Raw genomic sequence first — 9,769 nt, forward strand, 5'->3', positions numbered from 1 at the left:
GAAGGCAGAGATTCCTGACATAGTTCTGGTTTCAGAGGGAATATTTAGGGAACTAAAAGGGCCGCAGGACTCTGCCTCCTACCTTGCGCCCATTCTGCCTCTCTTTAGCAAATGTATTTATGTGTTATGTTCTTTATGTTATGTACTTTATCACAGCCTATGATAGGGACAGATAAAAGTGTAGTTGAAGGTTTATTTGTCCTCATTCTTTTTCATTCTTTTAGGCATTTGCAAAAGCCTGTAACTGGTTCTGCCTGTTGACTTTTATAGCAGTGGATGGTTTCTTTGGGAACTGATGGAAAATGACATCTTGGTTATACATTCTGCCCTCAGTGAGGGCTTTCTGTGCTCACGTGTAATATAAATTAAACATCCCATGATGTCCTGAAAATTGCCATCTTTCCCAGTCCTTACAAGTGTCTTCCACAGGCAGGTCATTTGCTCCAGAAATAGCTGAAAACCTATTGTGGAGACAACAGAAATTGATCTGGTCCTAATGCTCTTGTAACCACATTTTGACTGCAAATTTCTACTAGTCTGGGCAAGAAAAACTTACCTTTTGCACAGCAAATACTTCATGACTTCATTTAAAATAATAAGGGAACTCAGAAAAGGGAGAAAAATAAGAAAATATCTTCTTCATTTAGAGAGATTAAGAAAAGCAAAATTAGAAAATTCTCTTATCAGTGGAGAAACCCCAAATGGATGGTTCACTCAAGATTCTGTGAGCTGCAGAATGCTCAGCAGGGAAAATCACTCACTGACTTGTTCATTTCTCTTTTTATCTGGAGTGTCTAGTTTTGCTTTAAGCAGTGCAGGTTCTCTGCTGAATTCCAGTACTGAGTAACATAAACCCTGAGATTTTTTTGTAAATTCAAACAAAAAATGTGCCATGAAGTAACAAAGAATCCACTATTCTGGGTCTGAGTTTTGCTTCATGCATTGCCTGTGAACTTAGTGTTACTTATTATGCAGCAGCAGAAGTTGCGCTAAGATCTGAGAAAACAGATGTACTGAGGAATGAGTGCTCATGTTCAAATCATGAAAGAAGAAGAAGAACAGAACTGTAATCACTGTTTTACTGACACACAGAGTATGTTCTCTTTGTCAGAGGTTGCTCCGACAAAGTCTGTGGCAAAGCTGACCAGAGTCTGGCCTGCAGTCTAATGCCTTGTTAGTCTAAACCTTTCGTCACCAGCTGTATTAGCTTGAAGACAAGAGTCTATTAAAGGAATTGGTGTGGTTCCATATGGTTTCCAGTTCCAGTGATTTTAAAGATACTTTGTGTGGATGATAATTTTTCACTAATATTTTCTCTCTCTTCCCTTGATACTGATGCTGAGATATGCTGTACAGATTGCTAGAAATAATTAGGATATAACCTTGCTACACCAGCAGAGTAGTGGAAGACAGTACCTACTTAGATTGTGTACAATTCTTGCAGTGCAAATAGCATTTTCTTAACCAGTTTCAAACTTTTCACAGTATACACACTCAGAATCAGAAGCACAAAGCAGGTAAGTGGCATGGAAAAGCCACCAACTGGGAATCAGTGACAAGCTCTCACTTACAATAGGGTTCTTTCCTCCCTCCTGATCCCTGCAATGTTACATGAGTTTCTGTAAAACTTATAATTAAGAAAATCATGTCATATTTTTAGAATCCAAACCATGCAGTTACATTTGTCCTTGCTTATTATGTTTAAAGAACAAGATTCAAAGCTCTTATGAAGCTTGGCATTGTCATTTATTGAATAAATTATTTATTTAGGGGAAAAAAAAAACCCACAAATATTGTCCCCCAAAATGTTTTGTCAGAATTCTTGAGAGCTGAATGTCTTCATGCTTTGAAAACCAGTTGTTAAAGAAAAGAAACTGAGTGCAGGAAGGAGTGAAATTGAGAGTCATTCAAAAAGGACAAAAAGAAATAAAAAGCTTATTCTCAACACCAAGCTCCTACACTAATACTAGAATTGATTCACCTCAGATTGGAAGCAGAAGGATCCTATTGGTTTTGGTTTAAAATATAGTTTTCACTAAAATGAAATATCCCATACGTAACATTTCAGACTATCTTTTATTATTTCTGTTTTTAACATGTGGTGCTGAAGTATATTACCTCTCCTGTTTGTGGAGCACTCGCCATCCAGAACTAGGTATTTATCCTCTACATCCAGCTTGAGGTTGTATTCTGTAGAACAGAGGAGATCCTGCAGATGCCCTATTTAATTGGAGAAAACAATGGTTGTGTCTGCTGTGCAGAGGTTAGCCCCATATTGTCAAGCCCAGGTTGAGCTCCAAGCAAGCTGCTGATCCTACATTGGGCAGCATGGTACCATGCAGAGATGGTAAGCAGAGCCTGGTCCTGGCAGTGCTATAAGTGCTAGTTAGCCTATATACTTTTGTGTACTAATGTAGACAAACTTCTTCCAGTTCTGACACTTGCTTGGGGATTTTCACTAGGTGCTCATTATATGATACATACATGCCCGAAGGATCTGCAAAGTGAACCTGGCAGTAAGTGATGCTGTGGGAAGGGGAAAAAAAGAAAAAACAAACCAAACACTACCAGTTAAGTTTTAAATATGTCCTTGTCTCGAGTACAGGAAATGCATTTGTACCCCAGAGTATTACAGAAACAGGCACCTATATCTTACTTTCTATCGAATTTGGAAAGTACTTAGTGTGAACAAGAAGGGCTTGTGTGGTGCGTATGATGGACTTCTCTGATTTGAGAGGTTGTGGAGAACAACAGAATGAAATGAATGCTCTGCTTTTGCAAGGAAGACAACTGTGAAACAATTCTGTATTGTGCAACAGCACTGACAAAAGCATGGTGGATGGCTTTTATAATGCAAGTTAAGGTTTAGCTGCTCAGCAGGAACCTCAGCTTCTGACACAGGATTTATTTCAGCAAATCAACAGACTTAAAATACAACTTACTTGTTATACATTGAAATTCAAATATATTAGTAAAATGTTTAAAAACTAACCCTTTTTTCCTTATTGTTCACTTGGCATCAGTGTACACGTTACAGACCTGCTGTATGTTCCCAGTTTTATTAATAAAAGCTCAAGCAGACGAGCAAATGCTGGCCAGATCTTGCCTTATAAACCATTCAGGCTGCCACAGGGGCAAGAGGAAAAACTAGAAGCTGCCTGTACAAAGTTGAACTGGCAGTTTGTCAGGGACCCAAAAACTGCCTCTTGTTTTACACAGCTTAGACACATAGCAGTTGTCAGTTCTCAGCAAGGTCTTTAGAAGCAGCAGCTGTTGGCATGCAGAACCTCATTCCGTTGGTGATGAAAGGAGTCAGAATGTGAGGTCCTACTCATCTCTATAGCCTGGTGAGTGAGTCCAGAATATCTAAATCTCACTAACTCTCAGCAATTGTATTTTTGAAGCCTTTACTCTACAGCTGCATGCTAAAGAGGTGGTGAGCAGCCTTCAGCTTCATCAGGATCTGTATTTGATATCCTGGTGTCAGAAGCAGAACGTAAAGTCACACAGCCTGTGTGAGAAATCATCATCCTTTCTCATAAACAGTTGAAGTGAAATTGTAATCACCGAAGTAAGACAAAAAGGCCACTGGGGGATTCTGCCTCTGGTTAAGCTCACTGTTGGCTGTGCTGGAAAAGTGTGCAGTTGATTCTTTGTAAAATGTTCGCTTCAGCTATGAACTTGGAAGAGCCACTCTGGCAGGAGGGCTCCAGTAAAAGTCAAATTCTTTGCTAAGCTTGTTGTCCCTGTAGACAAATGAATGTTAGAATAGCTTCTCATGAAACTTTAGCTTCTGGCTGGCTCCTAGCCTGTTGCCCAGATGTAGCAGTTATGCCATTTAGTGCCAGTTTTCAATTCTACTTGATTAACAATTCATGCAGACCATGGGATGGTTGAGATGGATGTTAAACACACTGACATGCAGAGGATTAGCACTTCAGAAGGTTTTATTGTTGACACCTGCAAGCTGCTGTTCTGACCATTGTTACAGTGGCAGTGATTAGCTGGGTGATGTGTGACACCAGGTTCTAGGCAGATTTCAAACCAGTCTGTTGCTCAGTAAACTTGATCTGGGAATTTGAAATACAGAAGCCATTCTGCCTTCAGAACGAAAAAGAGCTGTGAGCTCTAATGTTCTGCGATGACCTTAATGCTTGAAACTACCATCTGCATGCTGAAATATGCATGTTGTGATATACTGCATTAGCTATAACAGTACCTTTGCAATGGGCATGAAGAGGCTGTCATCTCTGCTATTACCAAAGGGCTGTTGTATGGCAATCCCATGACAGCCTTGTAGCCAACATTCCATGTATCTTTCCCAAGCAAATGGAAAGCTATTCACATTGGCATCATGGTATGTGAGAGAATTTTAACTAACTCAAAGATGAAGAAAAATGAAGAAAAATTATATTCTTCATGGAATTTGACATCTTGTTATTTCAGATACTCTGTTTGCATGTGGTAATTTGGTTCTTATGTTGAGACTCAAAAGTATGTTTTCTGAGGGTTGAGGAAGTATATTCAAATTGGAATTAGTTCTAGGAAAATTATCCTGGAATTTATTTTTTCTATTAGACTGGGGCAGGGAGGAGCATGTAAATGTAAATTATACAGAGCTATGAGTTCTGTCCAAACAGCTTTCCAAAGAAAAATATCATGAAAACTAATGGGAACATCAAATAAGTTCTTTAACTAGAAAAGCATTAACTGCCAAGTAACTAGTGAAAAGTTTCAGAGTTACAAAAAAAAAAAAAAGGATACAAAGCTAATGACAGATTAATATGGATCTGTAATTTCAATGGACTCTATCTATTGTGTTTACTACTCCAGAATCTCATCTGTCGTATTAGTAACATGTCAAAGAACTCAGTGATATTAAGTGTATGTTTGCTATCAGGGAAGATATGAAAGAACAAGCTGCAGTGATGGGATACACGGAGATAGATGTCAGAAGGACAGAATTAGCACCTGGGCTACACTCTTACTTCCTTAACCGAGACTAAACACTTTCACAGTTCTCTTGCTGTGGCAGCAAGTTTCAGGCTGTACAAATATAAGGCCTGAAGTGCAGGGGATAAAGTATTGTTTGTTCTGCTACATGATGAATGATTGTTTATAAAATCAGGCTGAATGCATCTTTCTTCTCTTTCTTTCCTCCCAGAGAAAAAGAACTCTGAACAGATCAGAGAAAAAAACACCTTCCCTAGGTTTCAGCAGAGACTTTTCCCTTTATTTTTTATGACGTCTTTGTTGTTCCTTTGTGTATCATCTTGCTGACCACTAGAAAACTTCAGCTGGACCTGGCTGAACAAAAATTGACACTATGCAAAGGCACAATCAGTTGGGTTCTCAGGATCTTCCTACCGGAAAGGTGACTATTCAGATCAGATAAGAAAGATTACTGTCTTCCAGAAGTAACCTCCTTACATTGTGGGCTTACATAGTGCATTTTGATGATCTAATTACTCACTTTCTGGAGCTATATACACAGTTTAATTGAAATGGAATAATTGCTGAAGATCAAATGTAATGATAGCTCTGTGATCAGAAAGTTTGTTCTTCCCAGAGCTAGAGTCACACAGTAGAAACTCCCCATGCTGGTATTTCTTCTTAGCTAGGAATCCCTGAATATTGTTACCTAGTTTCCTAGATCATCAGTCATAGGAAAGTAGATTGGATTTAGGCTGCATGAACGTGCATACTTTCCTACTTTTGTATCCACATTCAGATTGTTGCCTTGTTCTGTGACATCTGAGAACTTCCACAAAACAAAAACTAATTCCTGACAGAACTGCTCATACACCCCATCTGATTCACTTCCTGGAGCAACTTTTTCTTTTATAGCCTTCTGTACTGCAGTAGTTGCTACTGCTGTATGTTCCCTGCTACATGAATTCAGGACATTCCTAAAACACTCTCAGTTTTCTCAGTTGCAGCCAAGAGAAGGGAAATAGCTCTCTGCCCTGGTATGTCTCTACAGCATCTCCCTCTGTATTCTTGTGGGAAGGGGTAGACATCAGAAATACCATGAAGTTTCCCGTCTCCGTTTTGCCAGCCCTGCTCTGTTCCACTATTTACTGTCATTGTATGTTGCTGTACCAATAAGATCAGTAACATAAACTGTTAGGATATGTAATGGTAACTGCTCTTTGTTCTGCCAGGGGAAAAAAAAGACAACTCCCTGACAGAACTGCAAAGCTATACTTCAGTACAGCTTGTAATCATGTAGATGTCGCAGTAGATGTTACAAAGATAGTGTATTTATCTATCTATAGCTCTAAGCATTGGCAAATGAACTGCTTAACAAGGATGGAACTATGTCTTTTGAAGGTATAGGGCTGCTTCTTGTCAGGACAGGGGGTCTTTCCACAGTATTTTTCTCACTTTGCATTCCATAGCACTGGGTCTGATATCATTTGGCACAGTGTAAATCGGAGTAGATCCATGAAATTTAATGCAATTTCTGCACAAGGGTAAGGTTATGATTGGCCTCTTTGACCAGGAAAGAGTCACTTCCTTTAGGATTTGCTGATTCACAGTTCTTGTCACCTTGGTGTCTGGGTACAGCTCATTTTGGTCGTTCTTTTTGTTTTTTTTTCCCTCCCCCATTACTTATTACTTGCAGTTTTCTGTTACTTGTCCTCTTCACTGTTGTTCTCCCTTTCATAATAGCATGCTTTAAATCAAAGTGGATTGGGTATTTTTTTACAAGGCTTTTTTTTTTTACACAAGATTACTGAGGTCAAATTCAAGTAAGTGACTTTATAGAGACTTCACTGAGTGGAACATAAATTCAACACTGTATAAATACAAGCAAGCAGGTTTAAATTATCTGTTTGTCCTTTTTTTTCTGGCCTAAATCTCTCTGAAGCTATAAAAAGAAGGATGTGGGAAAATATCTTACCAAAAGTGATCTTTTTGTTCCCGTTACTTTTCTGTTTATTTTTTTCAGAGAATTACATTAATAATTCAGAACTATCAGCTAAAACAAATCTGATTTAAAAGGAAAACACAACACAAAACCTTGGGAGACATGTTTGCTCAGCTGAAAGTAGCATTAGCGTGACAGGAGTCTTGGGGGGAGAAGGGGGGAAAGAAGACCTTCTCAGAGCTATTTTAAGATCTTAGGTCATGAGTTAGGTCATAAGCTTCTTAGCATTTGGTGTGGTATCTGAGTAGACCCTTGGATTATAGATCAGGGCAGGTGCAGAAGACTACTATAAATACATTCACCCTTGAGGAGTTCACAGATATCTTAAATGACAAATGGGGCAGAAACATATTCTGAAGAGGAAAATGATTAAATAACTTTAGAAGAATTTAAAGCTTTGTTTTCCAACAAGTCATCCAATAGTTCTTAATTATATAAGCTAAAATGCTCTTCACCATTACCTTATAAATGTTATAGAAAGCCTTTTACAGAGTTACAGCATATATTAAGCATGACTGGCATGTTCAGGGGTATTTCTGTAGCCATTTGCTGCCTACTGAGCTGTGCAGAGAACTGACCATCAGGATTCCTACCTTCTATTTCAGAGCTTCTTCTTGCCATAGAGCTGCAGCATATATGCCCAGTTCCCCTGAGGGGACATTTGGCCATTTATACTCTTCTTAGAAATGTTCTTCCTCAGCTTCCTCAGTGCAAAGCTCCCAGAGATCCGTACAGGTTAAAATACACTAAGTGTAGTGGTAAAACCTGCCAATATTCATCAATATCTATAGTTTTGGGTTTTTTTCCAGGTGAATGCAGATGTTTTCAATTTCCTATGTTTTGGTGATATGCCACACTCCTGTTGTTGCTCCCTTTCTCCAAAATGAACCTTCCAGTTTTATGAGGGCTACAGAGGCCTCAGAGACCTTTGAGAAATTAGTTTGTATTTTATTTGTATTTGCCTCCCTGTGAGGGAACACTCCACTTTTCAAATGACATATACAGGCTTAGGAGTTCACTCTGCCTGACCTAATTTGAATCCTTAATCATCTTTTAAGAGGCATGTTTCATAGAACTGGCAGAACCAGTTGTAGTATAAAGTTAGGTGTCATTTCCTGCATATTCCTAAAAAAAAGAGAGGGGGGAGGAGAAGAAGGAGAAAGAAAAGGAAAAGCAACTCCAAGGGTACATTTGAAGTTTTTCCAAATGAATGTATTCACCTACCCTTTTGTCTGTTACCAGATTCAGCAGAGCGAACGCCCTTTGACCAGCCCGATTCATGAACAAAAAACCACATCCTTCTCAAGGCAAATTTCTGGCTATACCAAGGGATATATGACATGACAGAAACATCATGATAATAAAAGGGTTCCAGCCCTGCTCTGGGAAATAATACCATATTGTGAGTAAGCCTGAAGTGCAACATCACCTCCTCATAGGAGAAGCAGTGAATTTCAAAATCAGAATATCCTTCAGGAATACCCTTGTTTCAGAAACAGAACATGCATCCTTATCTGGTCTTTGTGTTGGCTGTCTTGATTTTCTAAAGAGTCTGATTAAGTGAACAGCATTCACGATGAGTGCAGTAGGTACTTCCCAGAAGCAAACGGTTGCTGGGGAGTTACCTGCACCATTTGTCAATGAGAGAGAGGAGATAGCCACTGTGGGGGAAAAAAAAAAAGGTAGCAGGTAACATTACAGAATTGGTATGATGTCAGAAAAGCAAAGTTTGTGCTGCCGCCTTGTTTCAGTATGCAAAACCAACCCGTATCCAGTCTTTCATCACGTATCAATTAAAGAGGGAGAGACTATCCAAGCTAGTTGATTTCCAAGCCTACCTTTCTTAGCCAGCTGGAACAGAAATTTCCAAGCAGTTGAAATTGTTAATGAAAGGTATAGCAAGCATGTTGATACATGTCTCTACTTTTCATATTCTGTCTACAAGGAAAAGAAGAAATGAAATCACCATCATCCAGTGCAGTCCTATGAATACAGGGTTATCTTGATACAAACAAAGCTTTAACTGGACATTTTGAGGTAAGTGAAACCTCAACATTTTGTTTTGCTGCAGAGGTGATGGCATCCTCCAGGCATTTAAAAGAAACCCCTTTGAGTTCCTTTCTTTCTGCCCAAGTCTCAGTTTCTCACGTATCCCAGAAGCTCCTATGTCATGGCTAACATTCTTCTAGAAAAATGGAGCTGCATGAAATTCTTTCAGAGCCTATCAGCACCACTCCCAAATTAGCCAGACAGGATACTGTTTGTTTAATTTCACAAGACATTTGCTTTCCCCAAGGCTAGAAGAGCTACCTCAGTGAATTTACAGCCATGATACCCTACAGTCTTTAGGATTTTTTTTTTTGTAGCAAAGGAGTAAATTTTCCTAAACTAGGAACAAAACATATTGGTACCTAATGGGGACCTACAAGAAATATGGAAAGGGACTTTTTACAAGTGCACATAGTGACAGGACAAGGGGGAATGGTTTTAAACTGACAGTGGGGAGATTTAGATTAGCTGTTAGGAAGAAATTCTTCCCTGAGAGGGTGCTGAGGTGCTGGCACAGGGTGCCCAGAGAAGCTGTGGCTGCCCCATCCCTTACAGTGTTCAAGGCCAGGTTGGATGGGGCTCGGAGCAAGCTGCTCTAGTGGAAGGTGTCCCTGCCCGTGTCAGGGGTTGGAACTGGATGAGCATTAAGGTCCCTTCCCTTCCAACCCAACCCAGTCTGGGATTCTATGATTTCATCATGCAGTCAGGTTGTTGAGCAATATCTAACCAGGTGTCTTTTCAATAGTCACTACACTTAGCTCAGAATGGCCTTAATCTGTTCTAACT

At 39.5% G+C, this 9,769-nt stretch overlaps 1 long non-coding RNA gene across 1 annotated transcript; it reads left to right on the forward strand.

The window, feature by feature from the left end:
- The first annotated feature begins 1,223 nt into the window (after nucleotides 1–1,223).
- On the forward strand, nucleotides 1,224–9,019 carry LOC133266071 (uncharacterized). The gene is made up of 3 exons (XR_009742246.1): nucleotides 1,224–1,517; nucleotides 2,262–2,347; nucleotides 8,880–9,019. It is a non-coding gene; the product is annotated as an uncharacterized LOC133266071 (long non-coding RNA).
- The last annotated feature ends 750 nt before the right edge of the window (nucleotides 9,020–9,769 follow it).

This window comes from Pezoporus flaviventris, unplaced genomic scaffold (genome assembly GCF_033815535.1).
Source record: "Pezoporus flaviventris isolate CSIRO_AGI_PZ_B2104156 unplaced genomic scaffold, CSIRO_AGI_Pfla_v1 ptg000006l, whole genome shotgun sequence".
Taxonomy (NCBI): domain Eukaryota; kingdom Metazoa; phylum Chordata; class Aves; order Psittaciformes; family Psittacidae; genus Pezoporus; species Pezoporus flaviventris.